This window comes from Tympanuchus pallidicinctus, unplaced genomic scaffold (genome assembly GCF_026119805.1).
Source record: "Tympanuchus pallidicinctus isolate F22 unplaced genomic scaffold, pur_lepc_1.0 scaffold3, whole genome shotgun sequence".
Lineage (NCBI taxonomy): Eukaryota > Metazoa > Chordata > Aves > Galliformes > Phasianidae > Tympanuchus > Tympanuchus pallidicinctus.
Window position 1 is genome coordinate 9464102 of NW_026294747.1, and position 22033 is coordinate 9486134.

The 22033-nt window shown below is 41.7% G+C and overlaps 1 long non-coding RNA gene across 1 annotated transcript in view; it reads left to right on the forward strand.

Annotated features, from left to right (window-relative positions):
* The window catches only part of LOC128087011 (uncharacterized), a 277851-nt gene that overhangs the window by 240493 nt on the left and 15325 nt on the right, over positions 1-22033 (forward strand). Inside the window, exon 4 of the long non-coding RNA XR_008209626.1 lies at positions 21784-21907. This is a non-coding gene — a long non-coding RNA (uncharacterized LOC128087011). The remainder of the gene's footprint in view (positions 1-21783; positions 21908-22033) is intronic.

Consider the following 22033-nt stretch of genomic DNA (forward strand, 5'->3'; position numbering starts at 1 on the left):
AAATAGCATTTCAGAGATGTGAGCTTCAAGTTTGTCTTAAAAGGGCACAAGGCCCTTCAAGAGAGCTGCCTCCTGCCTATGCCTGAGCGCTCACAGCCCGAACAGATTCTACCGTCATTCTTACATATGAGAAACTGAGGCAAGCAACTCACAAAGTGCAGTGTCCAGGTCACATGGAGACTGTGTAACCAAGCCAGCAAGTGTATTATGCTATCTTCCTGGAAAGAAAATGGCTTTCTTCCCTGACTTTGCTGTTACAAAACCTTGAGTGAGATGAGCAGCTTTTCAGGAGTGGGATGCCAAGCTGTACTTCTTTTCCCCAAAATAAATTTGCCCGTGCCTCTAGAAGCTCATCAGTAATCAGGAAGTACTGCCTCCTAAGAGACAAGAAGCTTCTTGGGTGGCAGCGTGCAGGCTGGTTGCAAGAGGAGATGGGAATGGACAGCTCTGTCCTGCACAAGATTGACTAAAATGCCAGGTTAGGCTGAAGCAGGCCTTACCTAAAGCCGCATCCAAGCTTTACCACTAATCTAATTGACAGACAGACCTAATGCTGGCACTAGTATGGCTAAAACTGAAGCCTGGCCGGAGCAGCCTCCCTGCTGGCAATAAGGTGCTGCACAAGGTAATCCAATCCTTCTGAGAAGCTTCATTTGTGATTTTGTAAAAATTACCACTCTCTTCTGGGTATGAAACTAACTTGAGGGGATTGAAGTTGAGCACTAGTAATGCCACTTCTGTGGCAAAGCCATAACCACGTAGAGAAATGGAAACAGGAAATAATGAGGCAAAATTTGTGTAAAGCAGGAGAATTCTCCAGGTGCACTGGTAAGAGCATGTTTTATTAGATGGGATTATTTTTCTGTTTTTACTCAATTGCAGCATCATCTCCATATTCATTTTCCTCTGCTCCTCTGCAGTCCGTTACTTCACATGCACATATGGTCCATATGTATTCACTGTGACCCAAAAAGTCAGTTTTGTCATCTGCTCTGATTTGTTGGTGTTCAGTGAGTTATGTCAAATTTCAGATTCAGTGGATGACCAGTGTATCTACTGCAGCAAACAGTTCTCGTTCAGGCACAGATCTGTCATTCGTACTGACCTTACCACGCGCCCTGCTGGCTGGCACAGAGACAGACATTTTGATAGGAACCTCACTAAACAATGCAACTTGTTCTCGTTGTTCTTTACTTACACCCACTGCTTCCTTGCTTCACTTTGGTTCTCTGCCTGGCTTTCCTCCTCTCGGTGGAATCCTTTCTTCAAAGGCTCTGATTCCTTACAAGACCCTTTGGTCTTCTTCATCTACATCTACAGTCCACGCAGGACTCCCACTTTCTCGTGTTTATTGTCTCCTCATGTCATGGTTTTCTCTTAGATTTTTCCCTACTCTTTTAGCACCTACATCATCATGCATGCACACTCTCTCTCCATCCTTTTCATACAAGCATGTCTCAAAGATGATGCACGGTTCTTGACCTACAGTATCTTTATTTAGTTAAAATTCAACAGTTCTTTCTACTGAAAGCAACTTCGAAACATTTGCTGCTTTTTTCACACCAGTTTTTGTGCATTCTCTTGCCAAGATGCATCTTCTTGACTGTCCCTATTTCTTTGCAAGACTTTCCAATCAAATTAGTATATTTTTCTGCTTCAGATCACCAGTTTCTCCATGTCCTCTTGTTCCCCCTGAGCTGATGAAATCTGCAAGTAAACTAGGATGGACTATAGGACACATATTTATCAGACACACCGATTAGGCTGTTTCTTTACATTTTATACTTAAAAAACATAGCCCCATTCTACTTCACGGTTCTTTAGAAGCGTGCCAAATAATGACTACATTAATTACAGTTACATATCTGCACTCTGAAGAAAATGCTTTTTCTACTGTGACACCATTTTCATCCAGTGTGATGGTTTTTTATTCCCTAGGAAAGCAAAAGATCAGACTGCTTCTATTAACCTGTTTCTCCTGAATGCTTGAGTAGTTAAATTTTAGGTCAGTATATTGATTCACAAAGCAACAAGTAAATTCCTTGGTTGGTAAGTATCTGCCAGTTGACTAGGCTTTATCCATTTCCATCCTGTGCCTGCAGCAGCATAATATTTCCATTGCAGTCAGCTTATGGGTGCAAATGATCACATCTGCATCTTGATTTATTCCTCACTAGTTGGAAATATGCAGTGTCAAGTATTCAGTGAATTTTGCTAGGTCCTAATGAGGATTCAGTATAACATGATTTTCTCTGGCTTCAGTCTTGTTGAAGTTTTTCTGCATATCTGTCTTTTCAAATCAAAAAAGAGACAGTGTGCTGGTATATAGTATATTTTACTTCCAATAAGGTTTCAGGCTGTGCTGAAGAAGAAAAGAACTGTGCAGTTCAGGCGTACTGCTAATACCACTGCAGAGCTGAGGAGAAGCAGAAAGAGGCGGCTGGGCTGCTGAGGGCTAACCCTGAGGTCTGGCTGGGATTCAGGTCAGAGGATGAGGAGGGGGGTTTAACTCACTTGAACTGGGATATCAGTAAAAAAATAAAGGGCCAGGAACAGAACTCAGGACCCCAAAAGGCTGTTGTGAATCGCTCAACATACAACAACCTGCATGTGTAAGTGGATTTGCTGGTCCGGTGTTGCTAGAACACATTGTTTTCTTCCGTAAATCCCTTATTCTCTGAACTACGTGCAGAGGAGAGGAAGTGAAAAGCACCCTTTTTTATGGTGTCGAAAGGCTCTGTGTAGATTGATAGGAATTGCAGCAGCTTTTGTAGATAGCAGGGATTTTTCGTGATGGCAGAGTGTCCCTGACCAAGCAATTCACTCATCCAGGCGTTTGTCAGGGCAGGAGCTCAGAACTGGCCCCGCTGCTTGCTTAGCAAGGTGCCAAGAGGTGCAGTAGCTCTTATGAGAAGACGTTTTCTCAGTTGCCATGTTAAAATCAGATTGTCACCGAGTTAAAATTCTGATATCGCTGTCCATCAGACTAAAACGTGGTAATAGTTTCTGCAAAGTTAGTAATCCTCGTACTTATGCAGTGCTATGTAGTAATGCTCCTGACCATCGTAAGCACACAGATTTGGTTATTATATAGAGGAGTTATAATAAGAAATATGACTGCAAAAGCAAAGCAGTCAGTTGAAATTGGTCTATAATTAAATGCTTAGAAAATTCTGTGCTTAGCTCATTTTAAAATCAAGTGCTTCTTTGTAGCAATTTCCTTTCTTTAATTACAATTTCCTGTCTAGTTTGACATTTACAATGCAATCTTGGGGGACATGTTTGTGATTTATTATTCTTGCTCCTATCAGGATATCACTCGGTAGAAATGAGTTTATAAAATAAGAGCTCAAATTATTATGGCCTTTGACCAATAAAGCTGGCTCATAATTTCAGGCCTGAGAAAAGATTAACATTTTTGACAATCAAATGCAGAATTACCAGTGGGGAACAATTTTGAAAACTATTTCAATTTTCTGAAACACTGTACATTTTTAATAAGGAATATAGGAGTAGTTATATATTAGAGCATAGACTTAAAAGTGGATGGAGCAACGGTGAGTTGCAAAGCAAACCTGAAAGGAAGACTTTAACATCTAACGTTGTTCAGCTTTCTCTGAATGAAATTGAAACTGCTAAATCAACATTACTTGAAAATTACCTAATGAAAGAGATAAAAAAAAAAACAAACTCAGATATGTTCACAGCAATGCATTCTCTGTTTTCTGTAGCATTTCTGACTCCATGGACTAATTCATATGTGAGAGCTGAAGGAAATGTTTCTGCTCGTTGGCTTTTGTGTGTGTGTGTGTTTTTGGTGTGTGTTTTTTTTTTTTTTTTTTTTTTTTTTAAATCTGACTGAACAAATTAAATTCTTTATTATTATTTGCCTGTTGAGGTCTTTCATTTCGAGAAACAGATGCCCCTACTAAACCACATATTGCATATTCCATTCTGCTGTCACCACTTTTCCAATGACTTTATTTGTCCCCGATTCAGGAAAATGTCATTGTTCAGGACAACACAGAAGTCGAAATGAATTCTCTGACTTATACATGTGTTTGAAGTTAAATGTGAACTGGTATGTAACACAAAATAGGCATGCTGCCTTGTGTTTTTGAGGAGTGGGCTCTTAAAATCTCCATCCAAAGTGGTAGGTGTGTTTTTAGTGTAAATTTGTTGTAATGTCAAAATGGATGGCCTATAAAATTCTACTGAAGGAGAGAGAAATGATACTGGCAGGGAAGAAAATCTGTATCTTTGGAGATCTTTAAAACAGCTCGTGTACACATTGCTGGGAAGTGCAAATGCTTAGCACCTCTCAAAGTCAGGCTGCTTTTATTTAGATGCCAGCATATAGTTAGTGCCTATTTTTATGTACTGGGAATTAAAATCATTATTTTAAAGAATCTGTACTCTGTCATGCCCAAGGGGATGAGAAAACATGGCATTTCATGATTCCTTTTTTGTAAGGTGAAAGTAAGGAGAAACAGGAGAAACAGTGGCACTGCTCTGACCCCGAGTAGTTCCCAAGAGAACAATAGGACACGCTTCAGAGCTGCTGGTCTCCAACTCATCTGGCCCAAATCATGCTCCCCAGTCACAAGCATGGACAATTTCTGCCTTTCCAAAGAGATGCTCTCAGGGCCAGTGGTGTTTAATGGAGCAACGTGTTGAAGTAAGAGTGTGCCCACCTCCGTCTTGGACACCTGTGTCTGTTTTAATTGAATGCTCGGTGTGTGGAGAAAGTAATATGGAAATTGGGTCCACCCATGAAGGGGTGGTAATGAGCAGTGGCACTGCTAATGTAAGCTGGGCTGTGTGAGACCTGCAGGAGCAAAGGGCTGCCGTCTCCCCAGAGAGAAAAGATAGCAAGTGTTCGTGCCTTTTGAAATATGGAGCTCAGGAGAGAAGTGAAGGTGTGAGTCTATGGAAATGTAGTTATTTGCCTAGAGAAATTCCTGAGTGTTACTTAAGAGTAACATGATTTTTGGAGTCTATACTTGCTAGAAGGGAAGGGAGGAAAGTTGAGTAAGTCATGAGACCAATACATCTTCATCATCCAGTGTCAAAACTGATTTGAATTTTGATGGCTGGATGTTTGCTTGTCTTTGGGCTGTAACCATTAATGGTGACTAGAGAGCTGATTTCTGCAACTTTTTCTATTTCTTAATTATTAAAGTTAGCTTTGGAGGGAGAGGTGCTTATTGACCTGTCATCTCCACAGCTTGATTTTAAGATAGAAAATAATCAGGAATGCCATTATTGTCTAGTCTGGATAGACACATGTTTTTGAACAAAATATTTTCTAGTTATGAGAACACTTTCTGTAAATTATAACTCTGCAGAATTTATACAGGATCTGCACATGCCACTACAAAACCACAAAAACTCTCAATTCAGTCAAAGTCAGAGATGCAGTAGGTCAGGCTCTGTCATTTCTCATTAGACACAGGCTAGGAGGTCAGTGCTGGTGGTTCATCCAGAGGCTTCAGAGTTTAGAAAATCTCTAAAATGCTCAAAAAGTTTTCCACCCTCATAAGGATCCAGTCCAGAAATCCCCAGTGTGTTCTAATTTGGCTTGTACTCCTGAAGTGAAAGAGTCATACCACCTTTCCAACATATTTTCCCTTTTCTTTGAAGGTTATGATGTACTCTTTAATTTTGGGCTGACTGAATTCCCATATGGAGAGAAAAACACACTTAGGAGATGAGGCTCCTCAGTTGATGTGAATCAGCAGAGCTTCAAATGTGTCCATGAAATTGCACTAGCTTATATGTGCTGATTACTTGGCCCTTAGCATAACAAGATTTTCCCAGAGCTGTGTTTTGACTCTCTTGAATTTTTCAACACATGGACAATATATATGTATTTTACTTATGCACAGATGCTTTCATCCCTGGACAGAAACAGTCATTTGGGTGCTCACAGAACTTCTCTGTGAGAATGTTATTCTTTTGAGGGACCTACCAGTACAGTCTCAGGCGCAGTCGGTTGCAGATACAGCAGCCTAACTTTGCTCAGGAGCATGCCACAAACAGAGAGAAGGAAAACCATTCTGATGAATGGTAATTCCCACTTGGCATCACCACTGTAATGAGCCTTCCACAGACTTACGTGTAATAATTCTGTTGTCCTTTGCCACAATTGGCAATTCTGTGGTCATAACAAAGTCTTCTATTTGACTATGCTGCAATTGTAGATTTCCTGATAAACCGAATAAATAAATATTTGTAGGCTTCTCTTCCACTTTTACTAATTGCCTTTTACCTAGTATCTAGAGCTTCTGTGCAGACAAAGAAATGGTACAAATATCTCAAGGTATTGATTCCTTCCTGATATCAGTGTTCACTTGTCTGTGGACAACAAAAGTAAAAATAGCCTGGTGAGAATACAGGCATACTGCTTTTGTTTTAAATGCGGGCTATAGTGCCTTCAGCAATTGTAATATATTAGGAGAACAAGATTTTCAACATAAGGTACTTTAAAAACCCTCTGCTAAGTTCTTTATTTAGGCACCTGCTTGTGAGTGGCCTCATTTCCAAGAATATCAAGCAGCAAGCACTCCTTCCTCTTTTCACCTGGGCCTTCAGGATTAGATCCCTTCTCCCAAGCAGTGCTTATGAATTTGGATGGAGGCACGCTCAGAGATCTGAAGACACAGGGGTTTGTTTGAGTTCTTAGCAGTGGAGCTATTTGCATTGTCTGTCTTGGACAAAACACCAACTAGTTTTAGCACCAAAGCTCTATCAACCATCACTCTCAGTGTCTTTTAGGCATGAGCTCAAACACAGAGGTGGCTTTTTTTCCCTATAGATCACACATGAAGTGTATCTCATCTGACTTTCCTTGAAATCCATGGGAGTTCTGTCATTAAGTCAACAGTAAGTCCACAGTTTATTATTTGTAATGTATTTCTTATTTGCTCAACCCCAGCACTGCTTTGGGTGTTTTTTGGGTAAGCAGTAAGTTCAGGAGGGAACCTGATTCCAGTCTCCACCATGTTTTCTATGAATACAATTCCTACAGCTCCTGATTTACACCAGTTAGATTCAGGGTGAGGCCCAGCAACCCTGTTCCTGTGTTTCGACTCTCCTCAGCAGCGAACAAATGCAGAGAAGGGACTGGTGTGCAGCAAACAGCAGCATGACTGGCCTGTGAATTTTTTGCACGTTTTGCTATTTTCATAATGTTTGTTTAGATTTCCCATACTGCCTAGGCAAAATTAATTGCATGCACATTTTTGAAAATTTAGTCCAACAATTGCTTTTTCTATTTCCTGGACTACATATGCCTTTGGCTGCCAAAAATAACTCCAGGAGACACGTTACATGGAAGCTGGGATTATCCATGGAAAGTAATAGTAGTACTTTCATGCACGAAGAATGAGCAGGCTGCCAATTGTAATATGTTTAAAGGGTCAGAAGAAATCTATAAGTGGTCAAGAAACAAGACAAACATTGGCCACCAGTCTGATGGGAAAAGCAACATCCATTAAGTCCATTAAATTTAACGTTGAAATCAATGTTTAAACCACAAGATGTAATTAGTGTAATTCATATTACAGACTTTTGGATTTTTGAAACCAGATTTAATTATATTGAAAAATGACAGCTTCATATTCCCTCTATGGGTAGGTTACTACCATGTTCCTGATACTTTTATTAGGGCTGGGTGCCGATATCAGGTTCTTAATGACATTAAGAAAAGCAGTCTTTCAGCCATCTGAGGAGCAATAAATCAGTTTAGATTCTTTTTGAATGGAGACAACATGGATCAAGTGTCTTTTCAATCATTTTCCTTCAACATTGTGCAGGAGAGCTGTTTTCTTGAAACAGCAGCTTCTGGGGAAAGAAAAAAAAAGTCGTAGAGAGATATTTGGATTCTCTGGCTCCCTTTTCCTGCATCAATGGACAATTCATGAGCTACTGTTGAGCTCTGGAAAGGTATCTCTATAATCCTTCGCCAATACAAACTCCACGCAACTTTTACAAGGCCTTTCATTAGCAGTCTCAAATTTGAAGGAAGATCAAGTGAAATCTGTATCTTCTGAACTTAAAACCTTTTAGTTTTGCAGAAGGTGTTGACAAGGACACTAAATGTGGCCATGAGAATGCAAACACAGAATGTTTTCAGAGCATTTTGGTTGTCAGCATTGAGGAAAGTTAAATATTTATCTTAATTCTGATGTGCTTCCACATCCTTTACTCATCTCATCTTTCTTGAACCACATTCCTTTGCTTCTTCTGTTTAATTGGGTATCTTTTCTGCATGGGATAAATTTTTGCAAAGCTATGATTAAGGCTTCTGGGAAAACAGTGATGGCTTCTCTTTCTGTTTCCATTAATGTAAAAGTACAGTGCAGGTATACAAACAATTGATGTGCAGCCCAAAGGGTCTGAATACAGGAGTGAGGGATAGAAGACAGCATAGAAAACCATCATGAGTCAGATAACTACCAGTGTTCAGCTAGGTGAAGGATAGAATGTGGTCATTAATTTAAACTGATAACAGGTAAAAACCACTGACTGTAGATGGCTTTAAATTGATTGAAAATGTGATAAGGAAACCCCAGCTTTTCCTTAAACTGAAGAAAATAAACCTCAAGTGCTGCAATATGTGGTTCTTCCTTACAGACACTGCCAGGCCTTCTGCTCCCTTCCTGCTGTAGAGGCCCAGGTTATTTACCATTGCAGTCACTGTGATATTTACAGGTTTTTCTTCACTCTGGAGCAAGTCAAGAATATGGTGAAGTAGCGAGACCCCAAGGGAGTGCTCTGTCAGGCCTTTGAAAGCCAAAGATGAACTCATGGAGCAAGAACCTGGGAAATATCATACATATTGCTACACAGAAGGGTAATGAGCCATAGACAGGAATGGGGCCATGCATGGCATTCAGCAAGCCATAGTGACTGGTAATACAGAAGACAAAAGAAACTAGTGGAACAGTAGGAAGAAAGAGAGAGTCATGGTATGAGTTGAATGATGGTATCATTTTTGTCAACTGTTTGGATGAGAAGCTTGTTGCAACCGGTAGAGAGGAAAATATAGCAGCAAGGGCAGAACATTTCTGGGCAGCTTTGCACCAACAAGTGGCTGTTATGGAAATGGCAGTTCTCTGTGCCACACAGTTTTGTTGACTGTGAGGAACATAAATGCGGGTACAAGGTCTTTTTATTGACCATGGGAAAAGGTCTGTCCATGAAAATAAAGATGGAAGGAGAACATTTCAGATGCATGGAGATTCCCAGGATAGATTACTCTTTGGACACGTTGATACTATATAACATGGATAAACGTATGCCAAGCCTGCCCATGCTATTCACTAAAAAAAAAATCCTTCTCAAGAGGGATTATTTTCTCAAGCTTGGTGCCAGTGCAGTCACATGGCTTCTGTCAGCTTGGAGTGTGGGCAGAGCTTGCTCATGGCTGTTTGCAATCTGTGGTATAAACATACCCAAAGAGTAATAGCAGGTGGTAGCAGAAGAGGGGGATAGAAAGGAAAGCTTAGAATAAAAGATGTTAAGCTTCATTTGGAGTATGATGAGCCAAATTCATCATTGGTGAAACGCCCTGAAGTCAGTGGTGTTACAATAATAAAATTAGTCCAGAGAATCATATCCGTCCCTGGCACTTTGTGCAATGCCTTTGATCTCATGAGGTATATGTCATGGCTGCATCGTGCCTGATGAACTCGCAACATGATGCCTCCAGGGTGAAACACTGGAGAAAAAAAAACAAACAGACAACAGCCCCGGGAAGTCATGATCTAAGTTTTCAATGTACATTTCAGTCTGAAATCCTGGCAGAGAGTTTTCTTTTCTTCCTGCATATTTCCCCCAAATGCTAATGATATAATGAAATCTTTGGCCACACATTTAGTACTCAAAATGGGATTAATTTCTTTCTCTTTGGCTAGTACAAATAGCTGCACATGAAGAGTTTATGCAATAGCAGAGGGGGTTATTTTGTCTTGGCAATGGTTTCATCTGGAGCAATGGAAGAAATTGAGGTAACATGAATATTGTATTTAGCTTTCTCCATCCACAGAAGAAAAGCCAGTGTTTCATTTGGCACTCTCTACTTATTAAAGTGTTCTTCTGCATTGCTTCCCAGCTTCAGCTCTGCAACTCCTGAGCAAGCCAAAAACAATCCATCTCACCTCAATCATTCCTTAAAAAATAAAAAGCCAACAAAAACCCAGAAATACAAAACTGATATTCCTAAGAAGTACATTCTTTTCTCTTTCTCATTATACAGCACTTGGAAGTTATACTGGTTAAACCAGACCTTCAGCTGGTTTAAGTTTACCTAGCTTGAGCAAGTTCAGTGAAGTTGTCTCAATTTACAGCAGCTGAGAATTTGGCCCTCATTATTAAAGGGCTTAAATAATATAGGATCAACTAGACTTTGGAGCTGTGCTCTGTTTCAGGGATGAGGATTAGTGGTCTGGAAGGCTGAAAGGGCTGACCATCACTGGTGATAAACTGCAAAGAATGGATGCTCAAAGCTTTTTCTGCTAAGAAGCTGCAGCTCAGAAGTGCTTTTACTTTTTGGGCTACTCAAAAGCATGTTACCGGTGGTGGCTGTGCTGTCTGAAAAGTTCTCTGGGCATTGTATCCCATACATGTGGGAGCAGAGCTGTGCCTGGCCCTGGTGCTGTCCATCAGCCCTTGGCAAGGCAGTTTCTGTGAGGCCAGAGCTGCTGTGGAAAATAGGATCATCCAGGTATGCCCTGAGCTTGTGTGTTATTCTGTGGTAGATCTTGAACCCCGTGTTACAGTCACAACAAACCTGGATTAGGAAGGGTTTCAAAGCCATTGTGTGGAAAATGTGGAGCCACACAAGAAGGCAAAATTCCTTCCCCCCTGCTGAGACATAGGGCAACTGCTCTCCCTGATGGTCATGGCCAGTTGCCTGCTCAGCACAGGTGATCTAGGAGGTAAATGTCAAACCAGCTACAGTACGGCCTTCTCTACAGCCAGCTAAAGAAGCTGGGGGTGTCCAGAAAGAGCTGGGGGGTTCTGGGACTGCATAGGCCAGGGGGCACAGCTAAGGCAGTAGTGGGGCACAGGGGCTTGTGATGGAAGCCTGTAGGAGGATGGGCTTCATGTGAGTATTGCTGGTTGAGAAAGCCAGAGGTTGCATATATATCTGGTCCAACGTAAGTTAAAAAAGCTTTTTTACTATCATTTCTATTATACTCTTTATAAACTGATTATCAGGCAACTTGAGCACATTACTGGGCTTTTAAAAAGGAATCTCTTATTCCTTCTCTTGGAATTTCTCTGTGTAGATCAGAAATTGGTTTTAAGTTGGCTTTTTGTTCAACTGTTTTTGGTTGGTTTTCTTCAAGTTTTATCATATACTTTTCAACTTTACAGGGAAGAAATATTTGATGCAGAAAGCCCATATTCAGTATTCACGATCTGGGCTGTGTGGCCTGTCTGTTATTGGTCTATGAATGATAGGTTTGGATGAGCAAGGAAGCAAGTATGTCTGGCTCAGATATCACACCTGAATTTCCTTTTTCTTTCTTTCTTTCTTTTTTCCCAACATCCAACATGTATGAGACTTCAAAAGGCATTTTGCACAATTTATCATTATTATTATAGTTATCATCAGAGCTGTGTAGACAGGAAGGGTCCTTAATGAGATAGGCCCAGTACACCTAATGAGATGCAGTCCTTTCCCTTTGAGTGTACAGTTGAGACAGGTAGGAGAGAACAAGGAAATGGAAGCACAGAGGGGCAAAAGGACTCTGTCAAGGTCACATCTGTGTTAGTAAAACTTGATCACTCAAATGTTCATGGCAAGTAAATATGAAGGGAGAGCAGTTGGCCAAAGTAAATTCACTTTAAAACCTGAATGAATATAATCAATATTATTCACCCACTGTGTCCCAGATGCCTGAGCCAATTAGATAACAAACAGTTTGTTCACTTTTTTCAGTTATTTGTAAAGAAGTGGCTTGATTGCCAGTGTGCCTAATTCCAGACATATGCCAATTCCCGAATGGCAATGGAGCTGCGCTATTGCATGCCAAGGCTGAGGCAGAAACTCAGATCTTTCCTGTTAGACTTTTCCCTGAAGATCTGCAGTCAAATCTCTGTTTGACTATCAGACAAACAGATGCACTGCCCAATGGATCGCTTTCTGCTTGGTGCAAACACGTAGTTGTAGCTGTAGTCCACAGTCAATGCTGGTGGCTGGGCACAGAGGTGGCCTGGCTGCTGTCAGCACACCCAGTGGCGCAGTCCCTTTGCTGGGAGGCATTTAGACTGCAGCACTGGGACTGCTTCCCTTCCTAGGAGTGATCTGGCACCACCACTCTGCAGCCGACAGTAGAAGTGGCCTGGCTGAAGCGAGCAGGTGCCTGCTGAGGCCTTTTTTGGATGAAGTTTTCATTATTTTGAACTAAAAGCAGCAAGGAGTTGAGGTGATATGGAGTACAGAGTATCTGGGGGGCAAATACGCCTTCCTGCAAGTTATCTGTCCTTAAGTAAACCATCTGAATGCTGCGGAAGTCTTCAGGGAATATCATGTTGTGAATTCATGACTGCTGAGCATTTGATTCAGAACATTAGATGTCAAATATTTCCCACTGTATGTCACTGCAGAAGAACTATTTATTAGGTCTTTGCAAATTCCTACTCCTTTGCCTACCTTTCTAGATTTACATAAATCCTGCAGTGTTGTTTTCCCCCCTCTTTGCATACTGAGTCACCAGGTCAGTGATTCATGCAGAAGATAGCAACACCTCCAGTCCTTCGTCTTTTGAGTGGCTTGCTCAGGTACACAACTACCCTTAGCAGAAAGCAGACTGAACCATAAAGGTCTGGACTAATGCTATTGCAGAAGAGGGATGTTTGTGGTACAGAAAATCCTGGGAAGTGGTTCACTGTAGCCTCAATAATAAAATGTGCTATTTTAAGTATTAGACTTGCATGAACACCTTTATTAACTGAAAGTTCATAGACAACTGTTTCTATTGTCTGTCCTTTGCTGTGCATGGCGTGAATAGGCTATCCCTGCTTCATTCACATATGTAACTCTCGCTATTATTACTGATTCCCATTTGTTTGTTTTAAAAAACCACAAAACATGAAATTGTATTCTGAATAATTACCATATAATTAAAGATAAGAGGGTATAAAATCCTCTCACTTTAAGTATGTCCCCTATTAAACACGCATGGTCATAAAATATTAAGGAAAGCCAGCTCGATCTATTGAAGATACACATACATGAAAGTTCTTTGTAGGTCACAGGAATTCATAAAAGAATGTGCCGCAAATTAGAGCTCTAAGCTGTGTGGCCTTGCCATACTCCTATAAATGCCTATCAAGGCACTGTGCCTGTTACTGGCACAACTGAATCTTTTACATAAAAGAGTAAAATTTAGTGTTAAATAAAGCCCAAGTAGAAACAAAAGGACCTTATCTCCTTCAAATGGCATCCTCCCAGGAAATGCACAAAAATCAATGCATTATAGAAGCTTATGATCTCATTTCAGTGATTCAACACAACAAAACTTCAATTACACCATCTCTTCTTTCTGTGTCTGCTGACTTTTCTCTCTGGATGGTAGTACTAGGTTTTGATGTGGGTTGTGTGGTTAGTTAGTTTGTTTGCATCCTTAGGACCACATCAGGGAAGATAGTCTGGCCTGAGGAGAACATGTGGTGTATTAAACTATTAGAGGTTAACATGCACTGAGAAATGAATGCCATGGACTCTCTAGAAGTAGTCTAGGTATGTGAAAGATCAGTATCATATTGGGATAGCTAGACTAGCCCCTAGGGCTTACATGGATTTGTTTCCTAAAAGGAATGTCCTGCATTTTTGTCTAGTCTAGTTTGAATTGATTTTTCACAGAACAAAGGTTGTACCTTTTCTGTAAAAACTACCATATAGCTACCTTCTACAGGAAATGTAGATGGCATATACTTCCCAGTCTTATCAATTTGATACCTGTCTGAATGGCATTATTGCTTTGGCCTCCAGAATACGCTATATTAATTTACATTTTGGTCAAGCACTGACCATTATCTTCTTGTGTTTTCAGTGAGGAGGAGGTGGTGGCAGTGAACAGATAAATCACAGAAGACACACTTCATCTGTGTCATCTCTGGTCTCAGGAATCCCAGACCCTGAAGATAAGAGAGACAGTCTGTGAAAAGGAAGACTTCCCTTTGGTAGAGGAGGGTTTGGTCAGAGATCATCTAGGCAAACTCAGTGCACACAGATCCGTGGGCCCTGACAGGATGCACCCATGTGTACTGAGGGAGCTGGCAGAAACAACTGCCAAGCCGCTTTCTATCATCTGCGTCTCTATTACCTGCTGTAGGGAACCTCCTTTAGCAGAGGGGATTGGACTTGCTGATCTCTAGAATTCCCTTCCAACCCTTACAGTTCTGTGATTCTGTAGTCTTTGAAAAGTTCTGGAGAATGCAAGGGGTGCCTAAGATCTGGAAGAAAATTGATGTCACTCCAGTGTTCAAAAAAGGGCAAGAAGGTGGAACTGCGGAACTATAAACCAGTCAGCCTCACCTCTGTCCCTCGGGAGCTGACAGAGCAGCTTATTCTGGATGCCATCTCCAAGCAAGTGGAAGAGAAGAAGGTTATCAGTAGTGAATGTGGATTCACTAAGGGAAAATTATTCTTGAGCAACCTGGTAACCTCCTACAATGTCATGACTGATTGGGTACATGGGGGGAGAGTAGAGGATGTTGCATACCTTGACCTCAGCAAGGCTTCTGACGCTATCTCACACAGTGTCCCCTTAGGTAAGATTAGGAGGTGTGAAACAATGAGTAGACAGTGAGGTCGATTGAGAACTGGCTGACTGGCGGAGTTCAGAGGACTGTGATCAGCAGCACAGAGTCCAGTTGAAGGCCTGCAGCTAGAGATGTCCCCAGTGCTGGGTCTGGTCTTGTTCAGCATCTTCATCAGTGACCTGGATCAAAGAGTCCACCTTCAGCAAGTTTGCTAGTAATGCAAGGCTGAGAGGAATGGTTGATGCACCAGAAGGCTGTGCTGCCATTCAGCAAGATCTGGACAGACTGGAGAGCTGAGCAGAGAGTGACCTGGTGAGGTTCAACAGACCAAGTCCCACAACCAGGGAGGAATAACTGCATGATTCAGTACAGGTTAGGGGCTGACCTGTTGGAGAGGAGCTCTGCAGAGAGGAAGCTGTGTGTCCTGGTGACAACAGGTGGCCATGAGCCAGCAGTGTGCCCCCGTGGCCAAGGAGGACAATGATTTCCTGGGGAGCATGAAAAACAGCGAGGCCAGCAGGTGGAGGGGGGTGATCCTCCCTCTCTATTCCGCCCTGGTGAGGCCACAGCTGGAGTGCTGTGTCCCATTCTGGGCTCCCCAGTTCAAGAAAGACAAGGATCTCCTAGAGAGAGTCCAGCACAGGGCCACAAAGATGATGGGGGGCCTGGAGCGTCTCCTGTGTGAGGAAAGGCTGAGAGACCCGGGGCTGTTCAGCCTGGAGGGGAGAAGACTGAAAGGGAATGTTAAAAATACTTATAAACATCTGCAGTATGGGAGTCAAGAGGATGGGGCCTGGCTCCCTTCAGTGGTGCCCAGCAACAGAACACGGGGCAATGGGCACAAACTGGCACATAGGCACATCTGAACACAAGGAAAAAATTCTTTACTAGGGGGGTGACAGAGCATTGGAATAGGCTGCTTAGAGAAGTTGTGGTGTCTCCTCTGGAGATATTCAGAACCTATCTGGACACTCTCATGTGCAACCTGCCATAGGGAACTTGCTTTAGCAGGAGTTTGAACTAGACAACTTCCTTAAGTCCTTTCCAACCCCAGTTCTATGATATGGCAGATGTTACACTTTTGAACTGCTTCTGTCCTTAGTTTGGGTAAAAACCTCAACCATGTCTTGATCTGTTCTTGGTTCAGGACCCTTTTCCAGAAATGCTGCAGCCCAACCAATTATTTTATTGTTTTTATTATTTTTCTGTCCCATTTGATCGCCCCTTATCTCACAATAGCCTTCATGTTTTCTTTGATGCATCTTTTAGAAATAGAGTTGATCAATACTGCAACAATAAAAAAAATTTTAAAAAAAGGTGAGCATGCAGTGAGTGGAGTGAGTGGAATGAGTCTGTGCTCACGTGCCTCCTTTCCCTTTACAAAAAGAATGCATCTCATTTGTTCAAATCTAAGCAACTCTTAATGGCCTTACTTATATTGCTGTTTACTTCTGGAGAGCTAGAAAAGATTGCCTATTAGCTCACATAATAAGATGTTAGTAATATGTGGTTAGGCACAACTTCAGAATGTCTGAATTTGTATCTTTCTTTTTATGTGTGGATTAAGACTGTGTGGAGCAGTAAGATGTGGGTTTAAGAAGTGAGAGTCTGAATGAGTTTTCTGGCTCTAGAGCAGATTTTCTCTGTGCCCTTGGGTGAATCAGTTGCTTTGTCTCCAGCTCCCTCTCTGCCAAACTGATGTAATATTACATGCCTAGTATAGGTGTCGGGAAAATAAATTAATGGATGTCTGTGAGGCATGCAGATCGTTGGTGCGAGGATGTGTACTTCTGAGAGACACCAGCAGCAAGCTTATTGGGAAAAGAGGTTGTCTTGGCAGGGTGGAGAGAAAGAAAACCATCTAAGAATTGGACAGGAGGCCGGTAAGTGGAAGCAGCCTGCTTGTAAGAAGTGAACTGGGGCTGATATAACAAAAGATGTCCGTGAGCTTTTAGAGAAATTGCAAAGACATCTGAAGATCAGATGTTTGCTTTGACTTTGGAGACTCGCAGTTCTCAAACAATCCCACCACAGCTGAGTTGGGGAAGGCTCAGGAAGACCTCCTGAAAGTTGCTAGGGCACAGAGAAAAATGTATACACAAATATCGCCATTAAATAAGCCATGAAAAATTCACGCTGATAGTTCAGTGAAAAGCTGCATTATACTCATTCCTGCATGAATTATGGTGCATATACAATAATTGCAATGAATTCTGCAGGGAAATGCATGAGAATGGAAGTGCCTATTCAGACTGGAAGCCATGAAAGAGTACCCTCTAATAACAAGTGGATCCTAGCACTTATTGAAATAAGTAAAATAAGAAAAGGAGCAGAGGGAGTGAATTGCATGAAGAGGGGAAAATCTTGAACTCATGCTGGCCCGAAAGAAGTGTCAGAAATAAAGAACTCCTTTAAGTAAAAACACTCCCAAATTAGACCTTTGTCTGACCGATTCAATAAGAAAGGAACAGGGAATGGGGAAAGTCATTCAAACGTATTCATTAAGTTGCCAGAGAAATGCTTATTAAAGAAGCCCTCATCTTTATTCCTTTTTTTGGAAGGAGGGAGAAGGAGAAGAAAGGGAAAGACTTTTTAATTTAACATTAATTCTTTAAAGGCATTCTTCCTATTATTATCCCTTCTATTTTGACTCGCTGCATTTGAAAAATTTGTTGTCTTTTAAATGGATTTATTCCTTTTAACAGCATTTGACATCTTTTGTCAGAAGTTCCTTCATTTTTCCAGTTTACTTTTTTAACATGTATTTGTTTAAGTGGCTTCCACTGTATTAATTGATGTGTTTGTGGCTGTTCAGAGCAAATGCATTCTCCTCACAGGGATTTTAACAGGCATTTGTTTAAGTGGGTTTTGCTTTTCTGTGTCTATTTCTGCTTGTTTTTCTGGTGGAGAAGGAGACATTACTAACATGCAGCTGACATAATGAGTCCCATTAACTCCCAATTCAGCTTGCTTTTTTGACCACCTCTCTTTTAATGACTGTACTTTTCTTGACTGTAAAGTTTGGGGAATAGGAAAACTGTTCGCTCTGCTGGATTTTAATACATGTTTACATCCCTCTTTGCAGAACAGCACCACCTCTCAATTAATGTTAGTCCTCGCCTTAAAGCAACACTTAGTGATAAATAAATGTGAGTTGTGCATTGGAGAAGCGTGGTGTGAGCTTGCATTTTTACAAAGGCTGCGGAACACTTAGAGACTGAGCAGCATTTGTGTTCTAATATTTTAAAGCTTTTCCATTGATCTCCTGTTAACTGAGAAGCAAGAATTAACCTCAATGACAGTGCTAGTAGCTCTGCAGTCTATTTTGGCCTGTTCTTTAAGTAAAAAGAGCAACCTAGATGAGAATTTTGTGCTTCACTGGATATTGAAAGATGAGGCAATAAACTGCTAAACTTGAGTAATCACACACTCCCAGAGGAATGCCTCAAATGGGGTTGGTCAAAAACCTTGAAATTCTAGCCTTCTGCACACTGCCTGGGCTTTAACATTTGATGAGAGTCATTATAGTGGGGGACTGAATGCAAGTGTCTTCTGATTACAGACCTTCCATTAAAAGTTCCCACCAGCGTGCCTTTCCATAGAGAAGCGTCAATGGGATTAAAATCTCAATTCACCCCAGTCAATTCTCCAGTAACACGATTTCATTAGAGGCAGGCAGGGAGGAAAATGGACTAGAAAGCACTGAAACAGCTGGTGTATAAATTATAAAGTGTACTTTCTACTAAGTGAACACACCTTCCGCTCAGCCACATTACTAATTAATGTGTAGGGTAGCCGATTTTATGTAAATTGTATTCTTCCTCTCTCCTGTGCTTTGGTTAACAACAGGTTCTTCTAAATCTTGGAAAAAGAAAGATTATGCAAAGCTATCATCATAAGAAAATAGCGTATTAACATACTGCCTATGAACTGTATCCAATCAGTTCCTTTTCACTGGCGTGTGTACAAAACAATCAAAATCAAATTTATATTGCACTCCTTTAATATATTCTGGCATTAATATAATCAACGAACAAGTGTTAAAAAGTCTTACAGGCCTACTCTGCTTTAAAATGATGCGTTTGTTCTCAGGGTTAGTGGGTATTTTCAGCCACTTGATAAGGACAGCAAAAGGAAAAGTTGTGCCTGTAGGAATGTGGGTCCCCACGCAGTCTGTCTCCTTCTAGCAGCAGCCTGTTGAGTTTATTTTGTGTGTGCTGTCTGGAATCCTGGGCTCTGTCAGCTGTGTCAGCTGTACTCCATGTTACCTGCAGTACATTGATGTGCAATGATCAGGTGTTGCTTAATAACTGCTTGTAAGCGTTCCAGGAGCAGCTCCTGGCGAGCTCTCATGTGAGGTCATGTGGGAAGAACTGAGGTGTTTTTGGCACTGCTCTCGGTGGAACAGGCTCAGGGATCCCAGCAGTCGGCCAGCAGGGGCATCCTGCAGAGCCCTAGTGCCTTACAGCCTACCCTTGCTTCTGCAATGGCAATTCTTTAACTTTGTGTCAAATCCAAAAAATCTGTAGGTGCAAGGGCAGGAGTCTTGTGAATGTTCCCTCCTTGAGCACTGCACTTGTGCGGAATTGATTTCTGAGGTGCCCTTCGAGATGTGGAAAGGATGCCACTGAAGTCAGAAAGCTGCTGGGTATGGGCCATAGACTGGAATCCATCGTATCCTTTCAGCAGCATATAGATCCTTTATAGTAGGAACAGGGAAACTGACAGGGACGGTTTGTCCACTAAAACCAAGCTGAGACCATAAGCTCACTTCAGTTTGGACCAGAGGACAGCAATAAGCCTTGGATGAAATATCAGTGCTTTTCCATTAAGTGACCCCATGTCATCCTTATTTACGACTTCCTAACAATGGACTTAGCCAGCTGGCCTACGTGATTGGCATAATTCCACTTTGAAACTGCAGATCTGAATTCTTGAAAGTACAAAACGCCGTTCGTTTAAATGGCCAAACTGTCAGAAGAAAAACTGTAGCATACCTCCAGGTTATGGTGCATGCGATGAGAAGCAAGCCACCTGGAAAAGCATGGGTTGGGAATTTGGTATCAGAATTCATTACCAAAAATGGCTTTTTAGACTTGTACCATCATTTTTTTTTGCTGCTCAGACCTTGGCAGCAAAGCTATGAAGTGAAGCGGGGGGAAATGCAGAGGAGAAGAAGAAAGTTAGGGTTTATTGCTAACTGCTTTCTTCAGCCCCTTATTCCCTACCAGCTGATTATCAGTACCTCCGAGTCAGATTTATGGCTCACCTCAGCTCGGGCAGCCCTGCTGCAGCTTCCTCCTGTCTGATGGCACTGATGGTGTATGTGGCACTGCGCAGCAGCCCTCAGCCATGAGAATGAAGAGGGATCATCTGCAGTAGTTCATAGGAAGAGAGGATGTACAAATTCTCCCTTAGGTGGCAACGGTAAAAGCCTATTAACTGCAGCCACTTTAGTGTCACTGAGAACTACTTGTAGCAGAGGAGGTCGCTATGCAGAGCCACAAATTACTGTTGTTATCTTCCATGATGGCTCAGCACTTGAGGCAAGCATTCTCTATCTCTCTCCCTTCCACTCCACATCACTGTCAGGCCCTTCCCAGCTAGCTGATGAGCAGCTTGGTGCCACTTGCTGCCACTCAGTCAGCACCTGATAGCACTGTCACAGTGCTCCCACTGCCCAGTGAAGGAAGAGGTTCAGATACAACATGCTGGTACCCAGTTTTACCTTCACATTTATGTTATCAGAACAAATGATCTCTTGTGCTTTCAGAAACTCCGCTGGTGAACCCAATAGGGTTGTTAGGAGTACAGAAAAGGACAGACTGAGGTATGTTCCATGCTTTCAGGACTGCTGGCAAAAGTTCTACTGATCTCAATAGTGAATGAAAAATAATGCCAGAGCCTCTGAAGAGGATCCTTCCTTCTAGCAGCTTAGCATGGCTTAGCAGTGACTTGTCTGGTCTAGGACCTATAGCTCTCTAGCATAAGAGAATAGGTCTCAGGCCTAACTAGTGATGCAGAGAAGATAGCCAACCATAGCCAAACCAAACTGAAATGATTGAGATTGTCTACCTTCAGGGGATGTTTAGTTTCTAGCACAAATTGCCTGTAATAGATTTTAATTTCTGTACATGTTCTGTAATTATTTTTGTTTCGATGTAACTGTGAAATTGAGTATTTTGTTTCTGCTGTTATCAGGTCAATCCTGAAAATAAAATGTATCTCAGAGAATAACGATGTTATTATTATTCAAAGGCTACATGTTTGGGTAATTATGCAAACATTGTCTCTCTGTCAGTCAATAACCTTTCTCAGAATACCTGGGAGCCTGGAATTAATTAGACTTGTCATTTCCTGCTTTGAATGCCCCTTTGTAAGGGTGCCACCTCAGCCCCCTCCCTGTCCAAACCCATGTCCAAAGTGCCTCACTGCTGTCTACCAAGGTCACTCTGCTACACAGCTGTCCAACTGAGAGTGGGGGTCTGCAATGAACAGTACTGCTTCTCTAATTATGACTACAAGCTTAAGATATATGCATACATATATAGAACCAGGCTCTGAGCCACCTGATCGAGCTGCAGATGTCCTTGTTTGTTGCAGGGGAGTTGGACTAGATGACTTCTAAGGTTCTCTTCCAACTCAAACGGTTTTGTGGTTCTGCATGTACAGTTCTGCAAACTGTATATGCCGTTATAACAAAATTCAACTAAGTGACTTGCATGTCACTGCAAAAAATGTGAAGTCTACAGTAAGCAGCATCACTTCCCTGAAGTAAGTGAAGCTTCAGTGGCCTAACTTCAGAGAGATCAGAGGCCCTCTTCTTATTTCCATCATGGCTGGAAGTTTGGGAGCACAGTTTATGTGAACACAGCTGGAGAAAAAAATCCCTGGCAAAAAGAAAGGAAAAAAGTAATGATGCTAGATTTAAACAAGACTGATTTTTTTTTTTTTTCCCCTCCCTAAGTACTCCTAATAGGAACAAATGGTTTATCTTTTCAGATATATTTCTGCATATACCCCTGGGAAAAGGCTGCAAAGATCCCAGCCACCACGTTTACCTTCAACACCAAAGACTTGCTTCAGAATGAGAAGACACAGTGCTATGCTCGCCCCCAAAGTGAAGGTGAGTGTTGTCCTGCATACACACTGATGAAAGCAAAGCTAAATGAAACCCAAATTTTATAGTAGAAGTGAGCCACATCAGCCAAAGCCTTTCCAATGTTTTAAGAGGTGTTGGCTTTTCCTCCTC